The following is a 23,546-nucleotide window of genomic DNA, read 5'->3' as shown; positions in this document are numbered from 1 at the left end:
CTGAACCCAAGAAGTAGGGAAAAGCAGAGAAACGCCACAGCGAGAAGTAGGGAAAAGCAGAGAAACGCCACAGCGAGAAGTAGGGAAAAGCAGAGAAACGCCACAGTGAGAGGTAGGGAAAAGCAGAGAAACGCCACAGCAAGAGGTAGAGAAAGCAGAGAAACATGACAACTAGAAGCAGCCCTGGTCCTCGACCCTTCTTTTGGCCCTGCATTAGTTTCCTAGGGCCACCATAACAAAATATCACAGACTAGATGGCTTGAAACAACAGGAATTTATTGTCCACAGTTCCAGAGGCTGGAAGCCCTAAATCAAGGCATCGCAAGGCCAGGTTCCCTCTGAAACCTGTAGGGGGAATCCTTCCTTTCCTCCTCTCAGCTCCTGATGGTGGGTGGCAGTCCTTGGCTTTCCTTGGCTTCTAGATGCGTCCCTCTAGCCCTGTCTTCACATGGCCTTCTCCCTGTGCCTGTCTTCACATGGCTGTCTTCTTACAAGGACACCGGTTATATGAGGTTGGGGGCCCACTGTGCTCCAGTGTGACCTCATCTTAACTGATTACATCTGTAACGACACTGTTTTGAAATAAGGCCACATTCTGAGATACTGGGGGATAGGACTTCAACAGATCTTCTTTTAGGGCGGGGTGCAATTCAACCCAGAACAGGCCCCCTGTGTCAGTCTTGAAAAGGACCAGCGGAGACCCTCAGTACCAATGGGAGAGGGGACCTGAGACCCGTCCCAGAGAGCCGGGGTTTGTAAACTGGCTGAGAAGGGGACTGCTGGATGGGTCATGAAGGAATGACAGTGGTGGGGGGCCAGAGGGGCTGCCTGAATTGGAGATGGGACAGAACAGAACTGCTCTGTGTGCACGCCCTGTCCAGGCCCAGCTGCTGGGGAGCTGGCTGCCTTTTCCTGCCAGTGAGGCCAGTCAGTGGGGTGCAGCAACCCTCACCCCCCACAGCAGGAAGGCGGAAACAAACTTTGGTTGGAACCACGGTGGGGCCCAGGCAGGAACTAAAGGGTGAAAAGGAGAGCACTCACATTTGGGGAGGCACACAGAGGAGACCTTCTTGCCTTGTAGGGGCTCTGGGGAGCAGAGCTCTCTGGGTGGAGTATGGCCAGATGTCAGCAGCACCCAGGCTGGCAGGCTCACATGGCTAAAGGAGTCAGGATAGGATGGAGGCCAGAGAGCATGGAAGTGGGGCGCCCACATCTCCTGGTGCTTCACAGGCCACTTATCGGGACTTGGCATTTACTCTGTGTGAAGTGGGAACCATGGGGGTCACTGGGCAGAAGAGGTCTATGGCCCAACTTAGGGCTTCATGGGATCCCTGTGGCTGCCAGATTCAGAAGAGACTATTTTAGCCAAAACAGTTCCCTATCTGCATGCTTCCCATGGACACCCAGCAAGGGAAGCGACAATATACCTGTTTTAAGGACAGGTGTATGCCTAAGAGACCAAATAGAACTTGCTTTATGTCCACTAGCTGTGAGCCTTCAGATATCAGCCACTGTGTGCCAGGGACTCTGGTAAGTATGTTATGTATTTTTTTCTTTGAATAAACTTTAAAAAATTTTCAAACACCTTTATACATACAGAAAATTTGCAAAGATAGTGCGGAATTCCCACACACCCCACACCATTTCCTGTGTTGCTAACACTTCATTGTCCATTCATCACAACTAAGAAAACAATCTTGGTTCATGCTGTTAATTAAACTCCACCCTTTACTGGATGTCACCAGTTTTTCCCAATGTTGTTCTCCAGACCAGGGTCCCACGCAGGACACCACATTGAATTTAACTGTCACATCTCCTTAGTCTCCTCTGGTCGGTAACAAATTCTCAGACTTTCCTTGTTTCTGATGACCTCGATCGTTTTAAACAATATAGATCAGGTGTCTTACAGAATATGGCTCAATGTGGATGTATGTGATATTTTTCTCAGAGTTTGCATGGGATCATGAGTTTTGGGGAGGAATACTGCAGAGGTAAAGTGGCATTTTCATCGCATCATATCGGGTATGTGCTGTTGAAATGACTTCATGGATAGTAACCTTGGTCACGTGGCTCGAGGTAGTGTCTGCCAGGTTTCTCCACTGTAAAGTCACTTTTCCCCACTTTCCTTATCTACTCTTTGGAAGCAAGTCGCCTAGATCAGCCCACTCTCAAGAGGCACTGTAAATAGTTTTAAAATTTTATTTTTAATTGACAAATAATAGCTGTACATACGTATGGGGTACAAGTGATGTTTTGATAGATGTTGACAATGTGGAATGATTAAACCAGGTTAATTAACAAATCCATCACCTCACATACCTCTTTTTGTGGTTAAATCATTTAAAATTTACTTTCAGCAATTTTATAATGTACAATGCATTACTATTTATTATAGTCACCGTACTGTGCAGTAGATCACTAATGCTTATTCCTCCTCTCCAACTGATACTTTGTGCCCTTTGATCAACATCTCCTTTCCCCATCCACCCCTCTCCCACAGCTTCTGCTAACCACCATCCTACCCTCCACTTCTGTGAGTTCAGCTTTGTTCGATTCCACATGTAAGTAAGATCATGCAGTATTTGTCTTTCTGTGCTTGGCTTACTTAACTCAGCATAATGTCCTCCAGGTTCATCCACAGTGTCAAAAATGACAGATTCCCCCCTCCTTTTTAAGGCTGAATATTTTCCACTGCATGCATATATGCACCACATTTTCTTTATCCACTTATCTATTGATAGACATTTAGGCTGGTTTCATATCTTAGCTATTGTGAATAATGCTGCAATGAACAAGTGCCTACATCAAAAAAGAAGAAAGATTTATAACAAGTGCCTACATCAAAAAAAGAAGAAAGACCTCAAATAAGTAACTTAACATTACAACTCAAGGAATTAGGAAAAGAACAAACTAAGCCCGCAATCAGGAGAAAGAAGGAAAGCATAAAGATCAGAGTGCTTTACGTATTTGAACTCGTTTAAGTTTCACTGCAGCCTAAGCTGCAGGTATGTTAACATGTCCACCACACAGATGAGGGAATGGAGGTTCAGGGAGGTCCACTGGCCCACCCGCCGGGATGCAGGAGCGCCTAAGTTCACAGTCCCCTGTCTCTCGCCTGGTTCGCCACCTTCTCTGCATCCTCCCTGCTGTCTTTACCCTTCATACATGCAGAGATGGAAACAATCTAAGTTTCTGTGTGGCCCCAACAGTCTGATATGATACTGTACTTGAAAGAAAGAGGTCCTTCAATCACATTCTGTTTTGCAGACACACAGGTCTCAGCCTGGGGCCTGAGCTATTTATTGCAAATGCTCTGATACCCACTTTAATTTCCTGCCTGGTCTAGACAGACACAGATAGAGACAGTGCTAGGAGGTGCTCTTGGGGGAGGGGTGTGCTTCTTGAAAGGAGGACCGTAAGAGTGGTGGCTGCCTCCCTCTTGGGTCCTGCAAGAGAGAGGCATCAGGAAGAACAGTCCTGGGGACAGTGACTTGAAGGAAGGGAGCTAGGGTCGCAGTTTTAAAGGAGGAACGAGGGCTTGCCAGCCGCTGTGGTGCTGTTTCAAGAGAGGGAGATGCAGAAGCTGCCTGGGGTAACCGAGCTTTGTTCTTGAGCACACACCTTCTTCATCCTTCCATTCCAAGGAGCCTCCACCCAGGCACCCCAATTCCACCTTCCTCCCAAGAGTTCATCCCTAAAAACAACAGCATGCAAGGACTTGACTGTCCTTACACTTTCATTCATGCATTTGATAGTCAAGACACCTTATAAGTGACTGTTCTCTACTGCAAATTGGGCCAAGTGCTCTCTGTACACTATCCCATTTAATCCTCATAGCAACCTGTGAGTATTCATATTCCCATTCTGCAGATGAGGATATGGAGGCCGGGAGAGTGAAGGGACTCACAGTTGGTGCTGGAACCAGAAGTAAAACCTGGGGCTGTCTGACTGCAAAGATGACTCTTTCTATCCATTATTTATCTGGTCCTCATGTTCCTCACACTCCAGAGGGAAGGCAGACACCAGCCCTACCACACTCCTACAAGGAGGCAGGGCACATTACATCATGGTCACTGCTGTGAAAGGATCATGGCAATGTGGTGCGATTAGAGAATCAAGAGGTCGGAATGAATCTAATAGAGACTGCGACAAGTGAAGGTGTCTCAGAGGAGGTGATATTTAAGCCATAACTGAATACATGGAAGAACAGGGAGAAATGTATTTAAGGATTTAACAACAAGTGTGAAGTCCTTAGGTTGGAAAGAGGTCCAGAAGTGGGTGACGGAAAGAAGTGGGATGTGAGGTAGAAGGGGTGGTGGGCAGGATCCAGGTCCTGTGGGGCTTTGTAGACCAAAGTAAGGGACTGGAAATTTATCCTGAGTGTGATAGAGGCCATTGGAGGGTTTTCAGCAGGACAATGACAACGTCCCTTCTCTCAAGGTGCCCACATTTTAGAGCAGGGCTTCTGAACTTCAGCACTACTGACATTTGGGGCTGAATAATTCTTAGTTGTGGGGGCTGTCCTGTGCATTGTAGGATATTTAGCCACATCCTTGATCTCTCCCCACTAGATGCCAGTACTAGCTCCGCACTCTAGTCCCAGTGGTGACAACCAAAAATATTTCCAGACATTGCCTCTTGGATAACCACTGACTTAACATATCAGAGGTTTATTTGTTACTCTCCTACACACGGTGACTACATTTCTTAGTCTTTTTGTGCTGCCGTAACAAAATACCACAGTCTGGATAATTTATAATGAACAGAAATGGATTTTAGCACAGTACTGGAGGCTGGGAAGTCCAAGATCAAGGTGCTGGTGTCTTGTGAGGGCCTTCTTGCTGCATTATCATATGATGGAAGAACATCTTGTCAGCACAGGGTCAAAGGTAGAAGAACAAAAGAGAGCAAGAAGGGGCTAAATTTGCATTTTTATGACAGCATTAATCCCACTCTTATGGCTTAATCCCCTCTTAAAGGTCCCACCTCTTAATACTGTTACAATGGCAATTATACTTCAACATGTGTTTTGGAGGTCACCTTATTCAAACCACAGCACCCAGGCATTGGGACTTACTGCATCAGGTGGCTCCACCATCTCAGATCCCTTTGCTTCTATATCATAGGCCAGGGATATACCACGGAAGATGGCCTGGGCTGTTTGATAGCCAGGTCTGGAAGCAAGTGTGTAAACTATTCCCATCCACATTCCACTGGCCAGAACTCAGTGTCATGGCCCCAGCCTGTCTGCAAGGCTCCTGGATCCAGGAGGAGCAGATGGTTTGGGCGGCATAAAGCCTTACCTCTGCACAATGAGCTAAGCATTTCCTGACATGCTCCATTGAATGCTCACAACACACAAGCAGGTGGTATTAAACCCATTCTTCCAAGACTGATCTGGAGAAGGGGTCAGTGGTCAGGGCAGGGACATGGGGTCCCAGGTGAAAGCACCCAGGACCAGGCTCCATGCAAAGCTCCCTGAGTCATGACATGAGGCTGACACATATGGTAGATGGCTGTGGTTTGTCTTGACAGCATCCCACCCTGCTTTACCAGCAAGAACCCCCAATTTTTGTCTGGGGAGCTAGCCTCCCACCATTTGTCCAGCTGAGGCTCCCCACTCAGGTTTAGCACATGACCCAAGTCTGAGCCAATAGGTGTGGTGCATTCCTCCAGGCACTGTGCCTGCTCTGCCAGAGCACATCTCAGGGTTGCTGCTGGGGATGAGGGGATAGAGACTTGCCTTTTCTCAGCTGGGCATGAGCCCAATGCTGCTAATGGCCTGCCTGGATATTTATTTATTTTTATTTTTTATTTTTTGGAGAAACATGTCTCACTCTCTTGCCCAGGCTGGTGTTGAGCTCTTGACATCAAGTGATCCTCCTGCCTCAGCCTCCCAAACTGCTGGGATTACAGGTGTGAGCCACTGCACCCACTCACCCTCAAACTTTCTAATCACACAAACCAATAAATTTCAATTTTCTGTCATTTGCAACCAGGACAGTGTTGAGCAACGTAGTATGTGTTCCCCTCAAGCCCAGAGATACTTGGGAACTGGGAAGGGGCTGAATCTGCAGGGGAGATGACCTGTGGATCCACCCTTGGTATTAGTGAGAATACCAGGGTTGGAGGCAGGATGCTGAGATCCAGGGCAACTAGAAAAGGACCCTAGTAACCCTAATATCAGGGCAAAGTCACCCTGGCATGCCACCCATGACTTAGAAGTTCAAATAAAGGAGTATTTATTTCTTTATGTTCCAGCATATGAATCACTAACCTAACTTTCCTTGACCACAACCCTGAGAAATAGATGCCTCTGTGAGCTCCATTTTACTGGTGAGAAGGCTCAGAGAGGCTAAGTGATTGACCCAAGGTCATGTAGTTTGTTAAATTGTAGAACTGGGACTTAAAACCACGTTTCTCTGACTCCATAGCCCATGTTTTGTTTTGTTATATTTTTCTATATAATAAAGTCTAACATCTTCCTAAACTTGTTTTGAAAGATAAAGCCTTTTGTTTTCACCCAAGGCTGGAATTTATCAGGCATCCAGGGCACCCAGAGATAGGCTCGGGGAAGCCAGACCATATCTCCCCTTTTCTCTTCCCTCCTAGTCCCCCTCTCTCAGGTCTGTGTTTGGGTAACACACGCCTTCTGTAGAGAGTACATATTTAAGCATTCCCAGGGCACACAACATCTGCTGCGTTGATACCAGCATTCCCTCCTGCAGGTGCGTGGTTCAGCGTGGGCGAGACAGAGTGTGGCGAAGACACGCTATAAATGTCAGCACGATATTCACACCCGACTGTCTAAGAATTAACAAGCCTTTGCAGAATGGCTTCTGTCGGCACCCCACTGTGTGGGGAGGACACACCCCCCTTCAGGCATGGTGCGTTTGCATGGTTGGCACAGAGAACACGTGAGATTGTGTTTCGGAGTTGTGTGTGCATGCATGATTTTGGATGTGAACACACTATCTGCACACACTTCACAATCAGAGCCGAGCAACCAAGCCTCCCAGGGCCAAGGGAGTGAGTCAGCCATTGGCTGCTGAGGAACAGAGAGGCATTATGATGACAATTTTTCTTCAGGTGGAATGCTGCTTCCTGCCGCTGGAAGAAAAAAAAAGTCCTCCTGGTAATTTAGAGGAAACAAACAAAAACACCCCAAATCAAACTCCAACTCTTATAAGCTCTAGGGAGGATCATTAGTGTGAGAAATATTTTGTCATTAAAAAAATGGGTTTCTCTTTGTGTAAACAAATCAACAAAGAAGCCTGTTTATTTCTCACAATCAATTCTGGACAAATGTTATAGATGGAAAGTTTGTGTCCCCCTGAAATTCACATGTTGAAATCCTAAATTCCAACATGATGGTGTCAGAAGGTAGGTTCCTTATGAAAGAGGCCCCAGAGAACTCCCTCACGTCTTCTACCATGTGACGATAGCTAGAAGGTGCCATCTATGAACCAGAAAGCGGGCCCTCACCAAACACCAATTCTGCTGGCATCTTGACCTTAGACTTCCCAACCTTCAAAACTGTGAGAAATACATTTCTGTTGCTTATAAGCCACCCAATCTAAGGTATTCTGTTATCACAGCCCAAATGAACTAAACCAAGAAGCAAAAGTGTGAGTTTTGTAATGGCTTCTGCTTATTCTTCCCCTGGTCTCTTGGAAGGACCAACTTTTCACTCTCTCTGACCGTCTTCACCTGAGACAGGTTCCCAGACATTAATCTATTGCATTATTATGGAATGAGACAAGACAGTGAGTATCTTGCTGGGACACAGAAATAGGGACAAGGCCCTTGATGCCAGGTCTAAAGGGCCAGTGGAGACCTGAAGTTTCTCTCTGTTCAGTATCCATTCTCCCTTCTGGCAGTAGCATCCCAATTTATTGTGGGAAGCCATAACTTTCTCACTCTCAGATTACATGGTTTAGGAGGAGTTGACCCCACATTTAGCTCTAAGGTTGCAGATTTGACCCAGGCCTAGCCACTCAGCAAATTCCATTGCCATAACCACTGTCATTAGTTTAAGATGGGCACATGACTCAAGTTAGTCCAGTTAGAGACAATCCTGGGACCTTAGCTGGAGCTTTTGAGCAAGAGAAGGCTTCTTTCCACTGATGTTGCTGACTGCAAAGAGGTGAGACTGGGGCTTCCAAAAGTCTTCTTACCACAAGAGGAAAGAGCCCATCACAGAATAAAGCTGACCTAAAAGAAAGTAGAGCTCAGACTGGGAGCAAGAGAAAGCTTCCGATGACATCCATTGGGTACCTACATCCAGGCATGCCTGAAGCTATTATTATCCTCGGATTTATTAGGTGCTCAAGGCAATAAATCTCCTTTTGTGTTCAAACCAGTGTGAGTTGGGTTTCTAACACTTTCAGCCAAAAGAATCCTGACTAAGAGAAGGCATTGATTTGACCAGAAGGTCAAAGCTCCCAGGAAGTTGAGGGCGGGGCTCGGTTTGAGAGCAGATTAAGGGAACTGCTTATGGCCAAGGAGTGGCAAAGCTTGAGTCTGACAGATGCTAAAAACTGAAGCCCAAGACTAAGAGTTTCCCTTCATGTTGGGTGGTGATCAAAACTAGATGCTCTGTGAAAAGATACTCAACATCATTAACCATCAGAGAAATGCAAATCAAAACCACAATGAGATATCACTTCATACCCACTAGGATGGCTAGAATGGAAAAAACCTCAAAAACAGAGAATAAATATTGGCAATAATGTGAAGAAATTGAAACTCTCATACATTGCTGGTGGGAATGTAAAATGGTGGAGTTACTTTGGAAAACAGTGTGGCAGTTCTTCAAACAGTTAAACATAGAATAACTATATGAGCCAGCAATTCCACTCCAACCTAGATAGTCTAGAGATCTGTGTCTTAGTCCATTTTGTGCTGCTATAACAATAGCACAGACTGGGTAATTTATAATGAACAGAAACTTACTTGGCCCACAGTTCTGAAGGCTGGAAAGTCCAAGACTGGGCGCCTGTATCTGGTGAGGGCCTTCTTGTTGCATCATAACATAGTGGAAGGCAACACATGGGCAAGAGAAAGCAAGACAAGGCAAGAGTGGGCTGAACTCGCTTTTATAACAAATCTACTCCTGCAAAAACTAACCCACTCCCACAGTAACAATATTAATCCATTCATGAGGGCAGGGCCCTCAGAACCTAAACACCTCCCATTAGGTTCCATCTCCCAACACTGTTGCATTGGAAATTAAGTTTCCAAGACATGACCCTTTGGGGACACATTTAAACCACAGCAAACTGAAAACATATTTGCACAAAATCTTGTACAGTGGATGAATATTCATAGAGCATTATTCACAATAGCCAAAGAGTGGAAACAACCCAAGTGTCCATCGATGAGTGAATGGATGAAGAAAGTGTGGTATATTCATACAATGCAATATTGTTCATTGTTAAAAATGAATGAAGTCCTTGCCAGTCATGCTACAAAATGGATAAACCTTGAAAACACTGCACTAAGTGACAGAAGCCAGTTACAAAAGGCCACTTGGTATATGATTCCATATATAAAATATCCAGAACAGACAAATTCATAGAGACACAAAGTAGATTGGTGATTTGCAGGGAATGGGAGAGGAGAATTGGGACTAACTGCTGAAGGATATGGGATTTCTTTGGGGAGGATGGAAATGTTCTGGAATTAGATAGTGGTAATGGCTGCACAACATAGTGAATGTACGAAAAACCACTGAAGTTTACACTTTAAAATCATGACTTTTATTTTATATGAAGTGTCTCTAAATACATACTATATTAAAGAAAAAAACTAGATGTCCTGGGAGGATCTGGAAGAAGCCAGGCAGCACCTAGTTCATGTGGATGAAGGTTGGTTAGAAGAAGGCAGCCCAGAAATGAATGGCTGGGTAAGAATATAAGGGGTGTGTGGGATCTATGACTGACCTTATTTGTTGTACAAATGCCCTGTTTATGCATTGGTTGAATGCCTAGCACTTGGCCTCCAAGAGCTCAGCATGGACGCTCCAGAAGTCAGCACTCTTCTGGGTTTGCCTCAGTATTGGGGAAATAGTCAGCCTCCAGCTTGCCCAGTGAAGAAAGCTCCTGCTCTCCAGGGAGCTAGAGCTCTGCCTAGATCAGAGGTGAAGAATGGCATACTCTGGTACCAGGAAAAAAACTTGCATGTGGCAGGTAAAAACTGAGGTCAGGAACTCAGAGGACAAACAGGGTACCAGGATCTGTGGACTGAAGAAGGACCATGCCATTTAACTCCAGCTCCCCTAGAAGAAACACTTTGGTAAGATCATCCCTCTGTGTGTGCTGTGCTGTAAGACTTATGGATTCCCTTGATAATATCTGAAGTGATGCTGCCACTGTCAGTGCCCTCCTGCTGGCGACTTCTTATTGCAAACAATAAGAAGTCTGTGACTCTGCCTGCAGCGGTTCTCTGCCTGCAGGAGTAAGCTCAGCCCAAGCAAAGGGCAGGCTGGAAATGCCTGGGAGTGAATGCCCAGGAGCAGCCCTCAACTAGTGATCAATGGCAGCTGGTGCATAAATACCCCAGCTCCCTCACCCCTCGTGGGATGGGGGTTGCAGAACCACCACTCAAAGGTCTCCAGCAGGATTGAGCCTCAGTTGCCCACAGTGGTAACTTGCTCATTAGTACCATCATTGCTCTCTCTCACTTCCCTGTGTGTTTTTCTTGGCTTCTGGATTACCTACCGACTAAACCACTTGCATTGAAATCTTAGTCTCAGAGTCTGCTTCTAAGGGAACCCACACTCAGAAAAGTGGTAACATTTATTGAATGTTGACTATCTTCCAGGGATTGTGCTGAAGTTTACACAGTGTCTCATCTACCCTTACAGAACCTCTGAGTTTGGCATTATTATACTCACTTACCAGAGGTCTTAGCCAGCTCAAGCTGATGTAACAAACTATCATAGACTGGCTGGCTTAAACAACACACATTTATGTTTTGCAGTTCTGGAGGCTGGGAAGTCCAAGATCAAGGCAGCAGCAGATTCAGTGTCTGGAGAGGTCCTCCTTCCTGGTTTGCAGATGGGCATCTTATTATTGTGTCCTCACATGGCATAGAACAAAGAAAAAAGGTAAGCTCTGTTATGTATTTTTATAAGGCACTAATCCCATCCGTGAGGATTCTATCCTAATGACCTAATCACCTCCCAAGGGCCCCACCTCCTAATGCCATCACATTGGGGATTAGGATTTCAGCATATGAATTTGTGGAGGAACACAAGCATTCAGCCCATTGTACCAGATGAGGAAACTGAGGCTTGGAGAGGTGCAGCGACTTGCCTGCTGGCCTGACAGCTCAGATTCAAACCCAGGCTCAGCTAGTTTCCAATAGAATCCTCTGCAGGTTCATACAATGCCATGAACCTCCCTGTATGTAGGCTTGGTCTAAATCTCAAGTAGATTTTGTCTTGAGTGCTGATTCTGATTGGGCACTGTGTTGAGAAGGATTCTGAGGCACTATCCCAGCTCTGTGGTCAGGAGTGAACCTTCATCACTGGTGTCTTTCCAGCTTCTCTTTCTCCTTTATTCTGGAAAATGGCTCCTCTCTGACTTCATGTGGTTCTCTGGGCTGCCAGTCCTAGTAACAAAGAGCCCCCCTTCCACTGAATATATGACCCCAGCAGGCCAATCAGAAGCCTCCCCTGAAGTTTTCAGGATGGGGAAGGGAAACGTGCTGTCCATCTTACCTCTGAATCATGAACTGGGAAGGAGGTAACTTCAGAGCTGCCAGCTGCTGTCCCCAGGAGCCCTGCCTGAAAGAATGCTTGCAAACATACAGATACCTAGAGGAGAAATGAAGAGGGGGAAAGAGGGGTCCATGAGGTTCCCAGGAGGGCCCAGGGGCTGCGCTGCTGCCTGCAGCTTCTTCTTTGGTTTTCTGAGTTACTCCATTATCTATATAACAAACCCCCTTTTGCTCAAGCTGGTTGGTCATTTCCAACAAAAAGAGTCCTGACTAACACAGAGTGCCATCATTGATTAGTAATGTCTGCCTTGGGTGAGTGAGTGGGGAGCAGAGGTTCATACAGCATATATTTCCCATTCCTGGCTAAGAGTTTGTCTGAGACAGTGAACATGTCCCATGACAAATATTCTTTAAATAATGGGAATATTACTTATCAATTCATTAACAGATATTTATTGAGTACATACATGCACACAGTCCTGTGCTAAGTGTCTCAGCACCATAAGACAAGAAAGGTAAACAGAATTCACACTGAGCATCTACCATACGCCTGTTGCTTCATACGTGTGCTTTGTAATTTCCTCTAACCATTATAACACCTGGGCCTGAATGGTTTAATTATCCCCACTTTATAGAAGTTGAACTGAGGATCTCAGCTAACTAGGGGCAAAGCTGGACTCAAGTCCAAGCTTTTGATCTCTGGTCTGAGGCTCTTTCCACCACATCCCTCACTCTTTCATTTCCTGAGTTATTCCATATACATTGATTCTGGCTAATTATAAAAGCAATAGCAGCAGTGACAACAAGAATAACAGCTGGCACTTACATAATCTTTACTACACATAAGGCATGGTTCTAAGCCCTTTACCATACTTAACTCACTTGGCCATTTCCAATGTTAAGCAGAAAGGCAGGAAAACAGATAAATTCCATGTGTTTACCTACTTCAAGGAGATCGTGGTCTAGCAAACGAGACAAGCGCCTAGGTGGGTAATTGATAATTTTGTGTTCACATCCATACTCTCAACCCAAAGAATGTCAAGACTCAGTTCAGGCATCGTGTCCTCCAAGAGACCTCCCCTGACTCCTGTTTGATGCTTCCCCTGGGCACCCATGGCTCCTAGGTGCTGGGAAGCCCTGTCTGGTTCATCTCCAACGTCCAGTTCCCAGCATAAGACCTTGCTACGCTGGGTGCTGGGAGTATTTGATTCATGACTGTATGTGGGGAAGTTCATGGGGATGGGTGGAGGCAGGAGATGGTGACTGTCCCATAGGGAGGGGGTTCACAGAGAAGGCTCCATCAAGAAGGGGTGCTGGGTTGACTCAGAGGCGAGAGGCACCAGGCCACTTTCATATTGGGAGGGCTCCTGATATCATAAATCATGGAGAAATAATGTCACAAAGTGGCATATTTTTAAACAGTTCAAGTGAATTAATGAAGACTTTTAACAACATAACCCCAAGGCACAAGAAGGTGTATGTGAGGGATGTGTTCCTGAAGACCTTGCATAACTCAAAATTCATAATTCAAGACCAACACGGACACTTCTGCTTACTACCAGTGTGGCGCCACCGTGTGGCAACAGTGCAATGGGACCCACAGACCCAACCTGCCCACTATGAAAGTGCTACAGGACAACTGAATTTCCTGCCACTGCTCAGTGTGTGTGTGCGGAGCAGGAGATAGCGGGCAGGAAGATTTGTATTATTTCCAATTTTGTATTTAGAATGATACTTCATTAATATTTTAACACAACACTGCCTCAAATTCACATAAAATGTAACCCCCATCTCAGGAACATCACCAGTGAATGTGTGAGGACCCTTGTGAATGTGAAGATGGGACAAGTTACCACTCTCCAGCCCCTGACAGCTCCTGGGAGCTGCCATGCTCACATTGTCCCATGGTGACACATCGTCCACATCCTCTTTCCCACTGGGTCCAGCCACCAAGGCATGGAAGCATGAAGCCAGGGTGGCCAGGTTCCACCACAAAAGCAGTGTGCCCCACAGGCCTGGGGGTACCATCCATGTGTAGCAATGACCCTAGCACAGCCCCGTCAGAGGCAAACCCTTTGCTCTCAGGTGCTCTAGCAGCCCTACATCGGTCTTAAGTTTTGGATCCAAGACAGCGTCTCAGACTATTCAATCACTAATCCAATGAATGAATATTTATTGAGCATTTACTGTGTGCTGGCTACTGCTCTGGTGCCAGGAAAGTTCTTGCCCCATCTTGGGTCGAATATTCACATAGCCCATTTGGACAGTATTAAGGAAGTCCCAGGTCTTGGACTTTCTTGTGGGGGCGGAGATAAATCTTTCAATGCTCAACAGTATTTAAAAAGTACCTCCTACATGCAAGGAACTGTCCTAGGCACTGAGCAGTGAGCAAACCAGGTAAAGACCCTGCCCTCATGGAGCTGCCATTCTAGTGGGGAAACAGAAAATAAACAACAGAAATAAGTAAAATACACCCGACTTCAGCGATTCTATGATGCTGATTTCCCCCTGACATTTAACATTTCTGAAATCAGAGTGTGTCCTACATTCAATGGTATCTTAGTCTTGTTCTGCCGTTTAATTGGCATGTTTTTCTTTCTTCATGGTGCATAAACTAATAGCTCATCTTGCTACTGGTGACATCTGAATTTGATGAACTGCACAGTAAGTTAGACTGTGTTGAGAAATAAGAAGAAAGCCAAGCAGGGAAGGAAGGTGGGGGTGTTGTGGAGGGCAGCTGCATTTAGACAGTCCTGGCAGATAGGGAGAAGGTGAATTTCAGCAAAGACCTGCAGGAGGGGAGGGAGGGAGCCGCATGATGTCTGAGGGAAGAGCATTGCAGCAGAAGGAACAGCATATGTGAATGCCTCGAGGCAGCAGAGTGCCTGGAAGAGTGGGGAGGCCCATGTTGCTGGAGGGAAATGAGTGAGGGGAGGTGAATAGAGGATGAGTTCAGAGGGGGAACAGAGGCCAGGTTATTTTGCCTTTAAGAGCTTTGTGAGGACTTTGGTTTTTACTCTGAGTAAACTTCCAGAGCAATGTTGATCTTCTGACATCCACTTTGTGGATGAGGAAGTGGAGTTCCAGAGAAGATTTTTTAAATGTCCCAGACCAACTCAGCAGAGTGGTGGAGCTCAGATCCTGAGCCAAATCTAACTCTTAAGGCTGTGGTCTCTCTCGAGCAGGCAGATGAGTGACCATTACACGGGAGAGAAGTGAGGGTGGTCGAGGGGCCAGCCAGGCCACAAGGCCTCAGCTAGCATAGAGGAGGCTCTAAAGTTCAGGCTGGTGGGTGGTGTGACTGCAGGACAGCCTCCTTGGAATCTGTCTTATAGAGTCCCCCAAATTCACACAAGGAGCACCCCTTCAATGTGCAGTTCTTGCAAGGAGCTCTGGATTAAATGGGCCTGATTGTCAAGGCAGTGATACCACCAGAACATGAGTGTTTATCTTGTGGCTCAGAGACTTGGGTAAATACATTTAACAATTAGTGGCTAGTTTATGTAATAGTAATGCCCTAATAAGCCAACTCACAGGACTATCTTGGGGACTTATTAAGTATTAGGAGCTCCAAGTTGGATGCATGGAGCACACAGTATTCCAGAAAATCCTCCCCTGCCCCTCAGGTGTAAGTAGACGGGGAGGGAACAGAGGGTTGCCCACATCCCAATCGTCCCTTCCTCTTTTCTTCCTCCCTTCCACTCTAGAGCAAGACTGAACCTTGCCAGTTTGAAGACCACAGGCCTTAGCTGTGGGTAGTGGCAGATGAGACAGGCCAACCATTCCAGAATGTTTCCCTTTTGTAAAAGATTGATTGTATTAATGGCCTCCCTGTGTCTGCATCTCTCTGCAATATGACCTTGCAGCTCCTCCCATATAAAGGGGAGTCTGTTTCCCTGTCACTTGAATGCAAGCTGACTTCCTGACTTGACTTGCCAGGAGAATGTGGCAGTTCTACACCAGTTCTAAGCCCAGGCCTGAAAGTGCTCACATGCTTGCTCTCGCTCTCATGCCATGAGAACGAATCCTCTCTGTAGCCTGCTGGAGGGTGCTGAACCACATGAAGGAGAGCCCAGGAGTCCCGGCATACATCCTGCACCAGCCTGAAGCAGCCATCTGACCCCCAAACAAGGGAGAGAGCCCAGGACAGATCGGCAGGGCTGCCTACCTGACTCTCAGCTCACCTCAGACATGTGAGCGATCACAGCTGAGACCAGAGGAATCACCCGGCTGATCTGTAGATCTGTAGTCTTATAAGCAACATTTACTGTTTTAAGCATTGAGTTTGTAGTGTTTGTTACACAGCAGTAGCTAACTGACAAGTTTCTGTTCTGAAGTAGTTCTTGATGGGCGGGGGTGGTGTGACTTAGGATGACTTAAGATATAAAGTCTCATTGTCCTTTTTTTCTTGGCAGTCAGGAGGAAATAGGACTTCCAAAGATCTCTGAAGAAATGTCAGGATATTTGTATGTTACTGTAACAGGATAAAAATGTGACCAAAAATGACTGTGACAGGGAAAAGAGACGTAACAAGAAAAATGTGTCAGGAGGCAGCATTCACTGACACGAAGTTCATGCACATCTTTTTCTCCCCGCAAGCAATGGGGATACCTGTGTAAGCAAATACATTAATACTGCTGCTGTAACAGACACGCTCCCTGGCGCTGATGAGTTCACCCACAGGATCCCTGCTGGGGTGGAAGGATGTGAGTATCCTTGTATCTGTGTTTGTTGACAGTCACTGAGAAGTGGCCAGCCTTACTGTTGCCCGTTTATGCTGAGACCTCTATTGTCGTGGAAACTTTCTCAGCAAAGATTGCAGCCATGTAAAAAGGAAAAGAGATGGAGAGGTCTTTTTGAGTTTATCAGGAAACTCAGTGAAAATGTTGGCCCTGCAACAGGCTAGATCAGGTGTTTGTTTGTTTGTTTTTGAGATAGAGTCTCCCTCTGTCACCCAGGCTGGAATGCAGTGATGCAATCTCAGCTCACTGCCACCTCTGCCTCCTGGGTTTAAGCAATTCTCTGTCTCAGCCTCCCAACTAGCTGGGATTACAAGCATGTGCCACCAGGCCCAGCGAATTTTTTCTTTTTTTCTTTTTTTTTTTTTGAGACAGAGTCTTACTCTGTCCTCCAGGCTGGAGTGCAGTGTCGCGATCTCGGCTCACTGCAAGTTCTGCCTCCCGGGTTCACGCCATTCTCCTGTCTCAGCCTCCTGAGTAGCTGGGATTACAGGCGCCCACCACCACGCCCAGCTAATTTTTTGTGATTTTAGTAGAGACGGGGTTTCACCGTGTTAGCCAGGATGGTCTCAATCTCCTGACCTCGTGATCCGCCCACCTCGGCCTCCCAAAGTGCTGGGATTACAGGTGTGAGCCACCGCACCCAGGTGAATTTTTGTATTTTTTAGTTGAGACGGAGTTTTGCTATGTTGGCCAGGCTGGTCTTGAACTCCTGGCCTCAAGTGATCTGCCTGTCTCGGACTCCCAAACTGCTGGGATTATAGGTGTGAGCCACCACAGCCAGCCTAGATCAGGTTTGTTCTCATGGCATGAGAGCGAGAGGAAGCACACAAGCTCCTGTCAGGCCTGGGCTCAGAACTGGCACACAGTCACCCCTGCCACATTCCCCTGGCCGAGTCAAATCAGGAAGTCAGCTTGCATTCAAGTGATGGGAAACAGACTCTTTAATGGGAATAGCTTCAAGGCCACATTGCAGAGGGACTCTGACACAGGGAGACCTAAAGAAAAGGCACCAGCTACTTAAACTTTTTTATCAGTTCACAGATTTCTTCACTTTCCCCCTGGAGTTAGGTACTAGCATTACCATTTCATAGATAAGGACACTGAGGCTCAAAGCAGTGAACTCTGCAAGGCCCATAGCTGCGAGGGGCAGAGCAGAGTCCTTAGGCTCCAGCCTCTGTGTCTCATGCTCTCTTGGGGGCTGGGGGTTCCTGAAGTGATGGAATCAGCTTGCAATGGCCTAGTTCTTCGGCTTGGGGGTAGGTGCATGGGTATTCATTCATTGCATTACTGTTTCTCCTCTGTGTGTGTCTGAGATATTTTATAATTTTCTTAGAAGAAATGGAAAGTAATTACCTTGTGTTGTTTACCGAACGACAGATGCTGCATTTTGAGCCCCCAGTATATTCTTTATGAGCATCTTTGTGCAATAGTCATAAAAATTGAGGAAAACAGCAAGAAGGGCGAAGGGAAAAGCAAAGAGAAGAAACAATCCTGCAAGAACGGGGCCAACCAGCCACATCTGCCAGGGGCCACCCCAGGCTTTGCAGACCAGGTGCCTGAGACGCGCTAGCAGTAAGGGTCTGTGATGCCCTGATTTCAGTATTTGGGCCTGTTTTCTATGAAGAGTGATTCCTAGCTTGGGAGGAAAAGGCTTCTGGCAGCCTCTGTCTGTGCTCTGCGGGAGGCCCCAGCCTCTTCAGGCCACACTGCCCTATCCATCTGGCAGTGCCGGAGGCCTTCTTCTTGTAGCTGGACGGGTCAGCAACTTCCTGCCCCTGGGAGCAGCCCTGACCAATGGCTGAAGATAGTGGGGAATAAACATGCCCGCTCCCTTTCCCCTCAGATACAACACTGTGAGCTCTGGTCCTCCCTGGCTCTCAGCACATCTCCATGGCATTCCGCTCCAGTTGCCCATGGAGGTGGCTGGCGCCTGAACTCTCTTGGTGAGCTGTCTTCCCCTCCCTGTGTCACTAGGCCCTCTCTTAGCAGTGCACCCTGCCTCCCCTCTCAAGGAAAATGCCTGCACTTGCATCCCTGCCTCAGGGTCTGCCTCTGAGGGAGCCTGAACCAAGACAGAGGAATATTTTCAACAAACCATAGAGGTGCTTTTGAGATCCTCCCCTCCCTGCCCCACTGAATTGAGAACTCGTTCAGCAAACCACCAGAACGTCCAGGTATGCCACCCTCTCTGCACAGGGGCAGTGGAGAGTGCACAGGTTCTGAGGCAGCAGCCTGGGATGAACCTCTAGCAATTCCGCTCACCAGCAGTGTCACCTCAGATAAGCTACTTAAGGACTCTGGGCTTAGTTTTGTCACTTGTCAAGGAGGAAGTCCTCCTCCCCCTCTGTCGTGAGGATTCAAGGAGAGACACATGGACTCACCCTGTGTCCAAACATGGACACTGAGCAAAACCTCAATTTATGGTTTTAAAGATGTCAAGAAGTATTACCTTAATATACATGTCACAAAAATCCTTGTCAGACTCTGTTCTGGTTTACTTGCTATGTAGGTCACATAGCAAGTAAATGCCTAAAAAGTACAATTTAATGATCCTTTGGTAACTCCTCTTCCCCTGGGCTGGAATGATGTTCTGGAGTTATAAATTAGAAGAATGCTGGTACCCTACCTACCTGGAGGAGAGACATAAATCATGGTACACTGTGAAAACAGCGCTAAGAGATGTCTGTGGTGGGCACTTGTGGGGTTTGGCTGCGGGATCCCCACAGGGCCTCTGGTTCTGGGACCCTCATTTCCCTCCAGAATCCGCCCCTGCCCACTCCAGACCTTCTGGCTCCGCATGGGTGGCCATGTGACTCAGGCTGGGCCAATCAGAGCTGTTGATCCCCTGGCCCGAGTGATTGGTTCAAGAACCAGCACGTGACCCACGCTGGATCTATAAGAATCCATTCTGGGACCTTGTGTGGCTACTGGGAGAGGGAAGCTCTCTGTTGAACTTAAAGCAAGCAGGGTAAAGGCAGGGGCTCCTGGGGGCTGCTTGAGAGCGGAGGAAGGCGAGATCAATAGACAGCTAGAGGCAGGGGCCCAGCAGCATGGTTTCACCCTTTGCCTCAGCTGCCTCGGAAGCCTGTGTCTAACACCTGAACTTTTCTACTACATGAGCCTGTGAATCCTCCTCCTCCTTTTTTTCCCCCTAAGCCATTTGCTGCCAAGAGTTCATGCCTTCTGTAAGGTCTGTGCAAGTCACAAAGAAGGCACGGGGAGGAGGTTAGCACTGCATGAAGGGAACTGAGAAGCCTTCTGAGAAAGGGAGCCTCTGATTTTAGGCTTCGAGGGATGAATAGAAGTGTTTTTTTGGTGACCAAAGCAGGGAAGGGCATTTGAGGCAGAGGAAATCGCACACAAAGGCGTGGAGGTGGAAACTGGGAGGGCTTCTGTGTGGCTGGTGTACCGAAGATGAGGCAGAGGTGTGAGCAGGGGCCAGATCGTGGAGCTTGAATGCTGGGCTAGGAGGCTTCTCTCCTGTGGGAGGCTTGGGCGGGGGTTGGAGGTTTGGAGGCGGTGGGTGGGAGGGTGGGAGTCGGGGCAGGGCAGATGCCTGTGTGTGGTAAGCAGAAGAGAGGGTGAGTCAGACCTTGCTGGGGCCGTGGAGACTTAATGAATGTCTCCTGCAGAAAGTATCTCCCCATTGCCTGCAAGCAGACATCTTAAGGACTTAATATCCCAGGATTTCAGCTGGGAACGCATTCTGTGAACACGTGGCAAGCTGATGTCTGAGGTAACCTGGACAAGCTAATCATCTGGCCCACCTACACAGCCAAATCTAATTAAATATGTGTTTAGCGTTCATGTGGAAGAGGAGTGGTGTTGTCTAAGGAAGGAGAGAGGAAGATGTGAGTGGCAGCTTCAGCCTCTGCTCCACTGCCTGAACAATTGCACTCAGCTGCCAATCTTGCACCCCACGCCCATCTCTGTAAGGCAGCCCTGCAGTTACCTCACCACTCTCTTAGAAGTTACTAAGGCCGGCAGGGCGCGGGGGCTCATGCTTGTAATCCCAGTACTTTGGGAGGCCGAGGCGGGCAGATCACGAAGTCAGGAGATCGAGACCATCCTGGTTAACAGTGAAATCCCGTCTCTACTAAAAATACAAAAAATTAGCTGGCATGGTGGCACGCACCTGTAGTCCCAGCTACTCAGGAGGCTGAGGCAGTAGAATCGCTTGAATCCAGGAGGCAGAGGTTGCAGTGAGCCAAGATCACGCCATTGCACTCCAGCCTGGGTGACAGAGCAAGATTCAGTTTCAATAAATAAATAAATTAAATTAAATTTAAAAAAAGAAGTTGCTGGGGCCGGTCAGATGCAGTGGCTCATGCTTGTAATCCCAGCACTTTGGGAGGCTGAGGTGGGCGGATTACAAGGTCAAGAGATCAAGACCTGCCGGGCACGGTGGGATTAGTCTATAATCCCAGCACTTTGGGAGGCTGAGGTGGGAGGATCACGAGGTCAGGAGATCGAGACCATCCTGGCTAACCCGGTGAAACCCCGTCTCTACTAAAAAATACCAAAAAAACTAGCTGGGCGAGGTGGCGGGTGCCTGTAGTCCCAGCTACTCGGGAGGCTGAGACGGGAGAATCGCTTGAACCCAGGAGGCGGAGGTTGCAGTGAACTGAAATCACGCCACTGCACTCCAGTCTGGCGACAGAGCAAGACTCTGTCTCAAAAAAAAACAAAAAAAAAAAAGGTCACTGGGGCCCACCCTCTGTGGAGCCCCCTGTGGAACAGCCTCCTCAAGGGTCTCACCCCTACCTCAGTAGCTTCTCAGAGCTATCCTTTCAAACCCACATGGTTCTCCCAGGGACATTTTAGCAGCGCTTAGACATTAGTGCCTTACACATCTGACTCTCTGTCCCCTTCATCCAGTTCAGGGGTCAACAGGAGACCCCTAGAAACCGGAATTCAGGGACTGGGACAAAAATGCTGAGTAGGTTGCCTGAGGCCACACAGCCTGGAGTTGACCTCAGCTCCCCCTGACACAATGTGTGGTCTGGGACCAGCACTGCCACCACTGGGAAGATTATTAGAAATGCAGAATCCTGGGCCACACCCCGGACCTACTGAGTCAGAATCTGCATTTTAACAAATCTCCAAGTGACCCATATGCATATTGAAGCTTGAAAAGTAGTTCTGCTGTGTACATTGCATGGAACTAGCCAAACAAGAAGAAGAAAAATGCCAAAAAAAACTAACTTTGGCTGGGTTGAAACAAGGAAATTAAAAAGAGTTATTGTTTCTCTTCTACACATTCCAAAATGTGGTTATATTACTTTTGTAATGAAAAAGATGAACGCTTAAAATTTAAGAAAATCTGAGACACAAAATTACACAATGTCATAAAACTAGTAAATTATGAAATGGTTATTTGCATTTAAAAGTAGGTCCCATTTACAGTCTGCTATTGCTTTTTGCTTTAATTGTTCTTTCTTGCTTTCTTATTTCTCCTCCCTCCCTCCCTCTCTTCCTCCCCCTGCCTTCTTCCTTTCTTTTAAAAGTACCCCAAAGCCAGAAGCAGAGGTGCTTTTGAAGGCAGGCTCAGGCCTTACTCCCTTGGGAATGGCTGGTGCAGGGAAGGGCATCTTCTGTCTGCAAAGGGAGCTCATTATAATATAGGTCTTATCAAAAGTGAATAGGAATGAAAATTTCCATGTTTATTGAAATGAAAAACAACAAATGCTTTAAGGGTGAAGTGTGATTTGTAACTTGCCTTTTCTCCCTGGTGATCTCCCTTCATGAATTCTTTTTCTGTCTACACAGGATGAAGGCCCCTTCCCTTTCCCAAATTTCTCAAGATTTTTTTTTTTCTTTTTTGAGACGGAGTCTCGCTGTGTCTCCCAGGCTGGAGTGCAGTGGCGTAATCTCGGCTCACTGCAAGCTCCGCCTCCCGGGTTCACGCCATTCTCCCGCCTCAGCCTCCCAAGTAGCTGAGACTACAGGCGCCCGCCACCACACCCGGCTAGTTTTTTGTATTTTTAGTAGAGACGGGGTTTCACCATGTTAGCCAGGATAGTCTCGATCTCCTGACCTCGTGATCCACCCGCCTCGGCCTCCCAAAGTGCTGGGATTACAGGCTTGAGCCACCGCGCCCGGCATTTCTCAAGATTTTTAAGCCCCAAAACTGCTGACTTCAGACTTGGCCTCTTTGCCTAGTTTACTCTTACTTGTCCTTCAGCACTCAGCATGAATGTCACTTCTCGGGGAAGCTTTCCAAAACTCTTTAGCCCTGTATCAGGGAGAGCTCTCATTTGCAAGTGGTGAAAAAACAAATTTAAAGTCACTTAAGTCAAAAAGGGTGACTGTTAGTTCAGGTAATGTAAAAGCCCAGCTAGTATCTGGCTTCAGGTATAGCTAGATCTAGGGTCTCAAATGACATTGCCAGAATGTCATGACAAGTCTCTCACCTTTCCTCTGTGAGGTTCCAGGCTTAAGCAAGCTCTCCCCTGGGTCTCCTATGTAAACTCCAGATATTTGAGCTTCCAGCTTAGAAATCCCAGCTGAGAGAGAACAACCCTCTTCCAGCTGTCCCTACAAAAGTCCCAGAGTTGAATCTCATTGGACCAACTTAGGTCACATGCATATCTTTGACCAATCATTGGAGTGGTTAGGGAATGGCGTGTTCCCATCAGGCAGGGTCATGTGCCCACCCTAAACTCCTCCCCACCTGAGTTACATGGGCTGATGGAAGGAAAAAGTATGTCCCTGAAGGGAAATTAAGAAGATGAGGTCATGAGGCTGAGTGGGCAATACAACAGCAGTTTACAACAGACCTCCTATTACAGGGTTTCATAGCACCCTGTAATTTGCATGTGTAATATTTACTGGCTTTTAAAAACTATATAGTAATTTGAGTGGTTCCTTGATTAGTGTCTGTCTCCATTGAGATTGAAACCCTAAGAGCAGAGATTATGTGTGCTCACGGATAACGGTATCTACGATGCCTGACACAAAGTAGGTGTTCATGAAATATTTATTGAATGAGTGGACTCACTCCAACTGCTTTAACAACAGCTCTGTTTACTCACATTTACTAGGGACGATCTGGAATGCTGGCAATCGGCCTCCCCATTT

The 23,546-nt window shown here is 47.1% G+C and overlaps 1 long non-coding RNA gene across 1 annotated transcript in view; it reads right to left on the bottom strand.

Annotated features, from left to right (window-relative positions):
* Window positions 1-10,901: 10,901 nt before the first annotated feature.
* LOC135969379 (uncharacterized) overlaps window positions 10,902-23,546 on the bottom strand; it is a 33,209-nt gene continuing 20,564 nt past the window's right edge. Inside the window, exons 2-3 of the long non-coding RNA XR_010584602.2 lie at window positions 11,726-11,821; window positions 10,902-11,616 (exon numbers count right to left, since the gene is read on the bottom strand). This is a non-coding gene — a long non-coding RNA (uncharacterized lncRNA). The remainder of the gene's footprint in view (window positions 11,617-11,725; window positions 11,822-23,546) is intronic.

This window comes from Macaca fascicularis, chromosome 2 (assembly GCF_037993035.2).
Source record: "Macaca fascicularis isolate 582-1 chromosome 2, T2T-MFA8v1.1".
Classification (NCBI taxonomy): Eukaryota; Metazoa; Chordata; class Mammalia; order Primates; family Cercopithecidae; genus Macaca; species Macaca fascicularis.
Note: the sequence above shows the minus strand (reverse complement) of the source record. Positions and strands in the feature narration are given on the sequence as shown.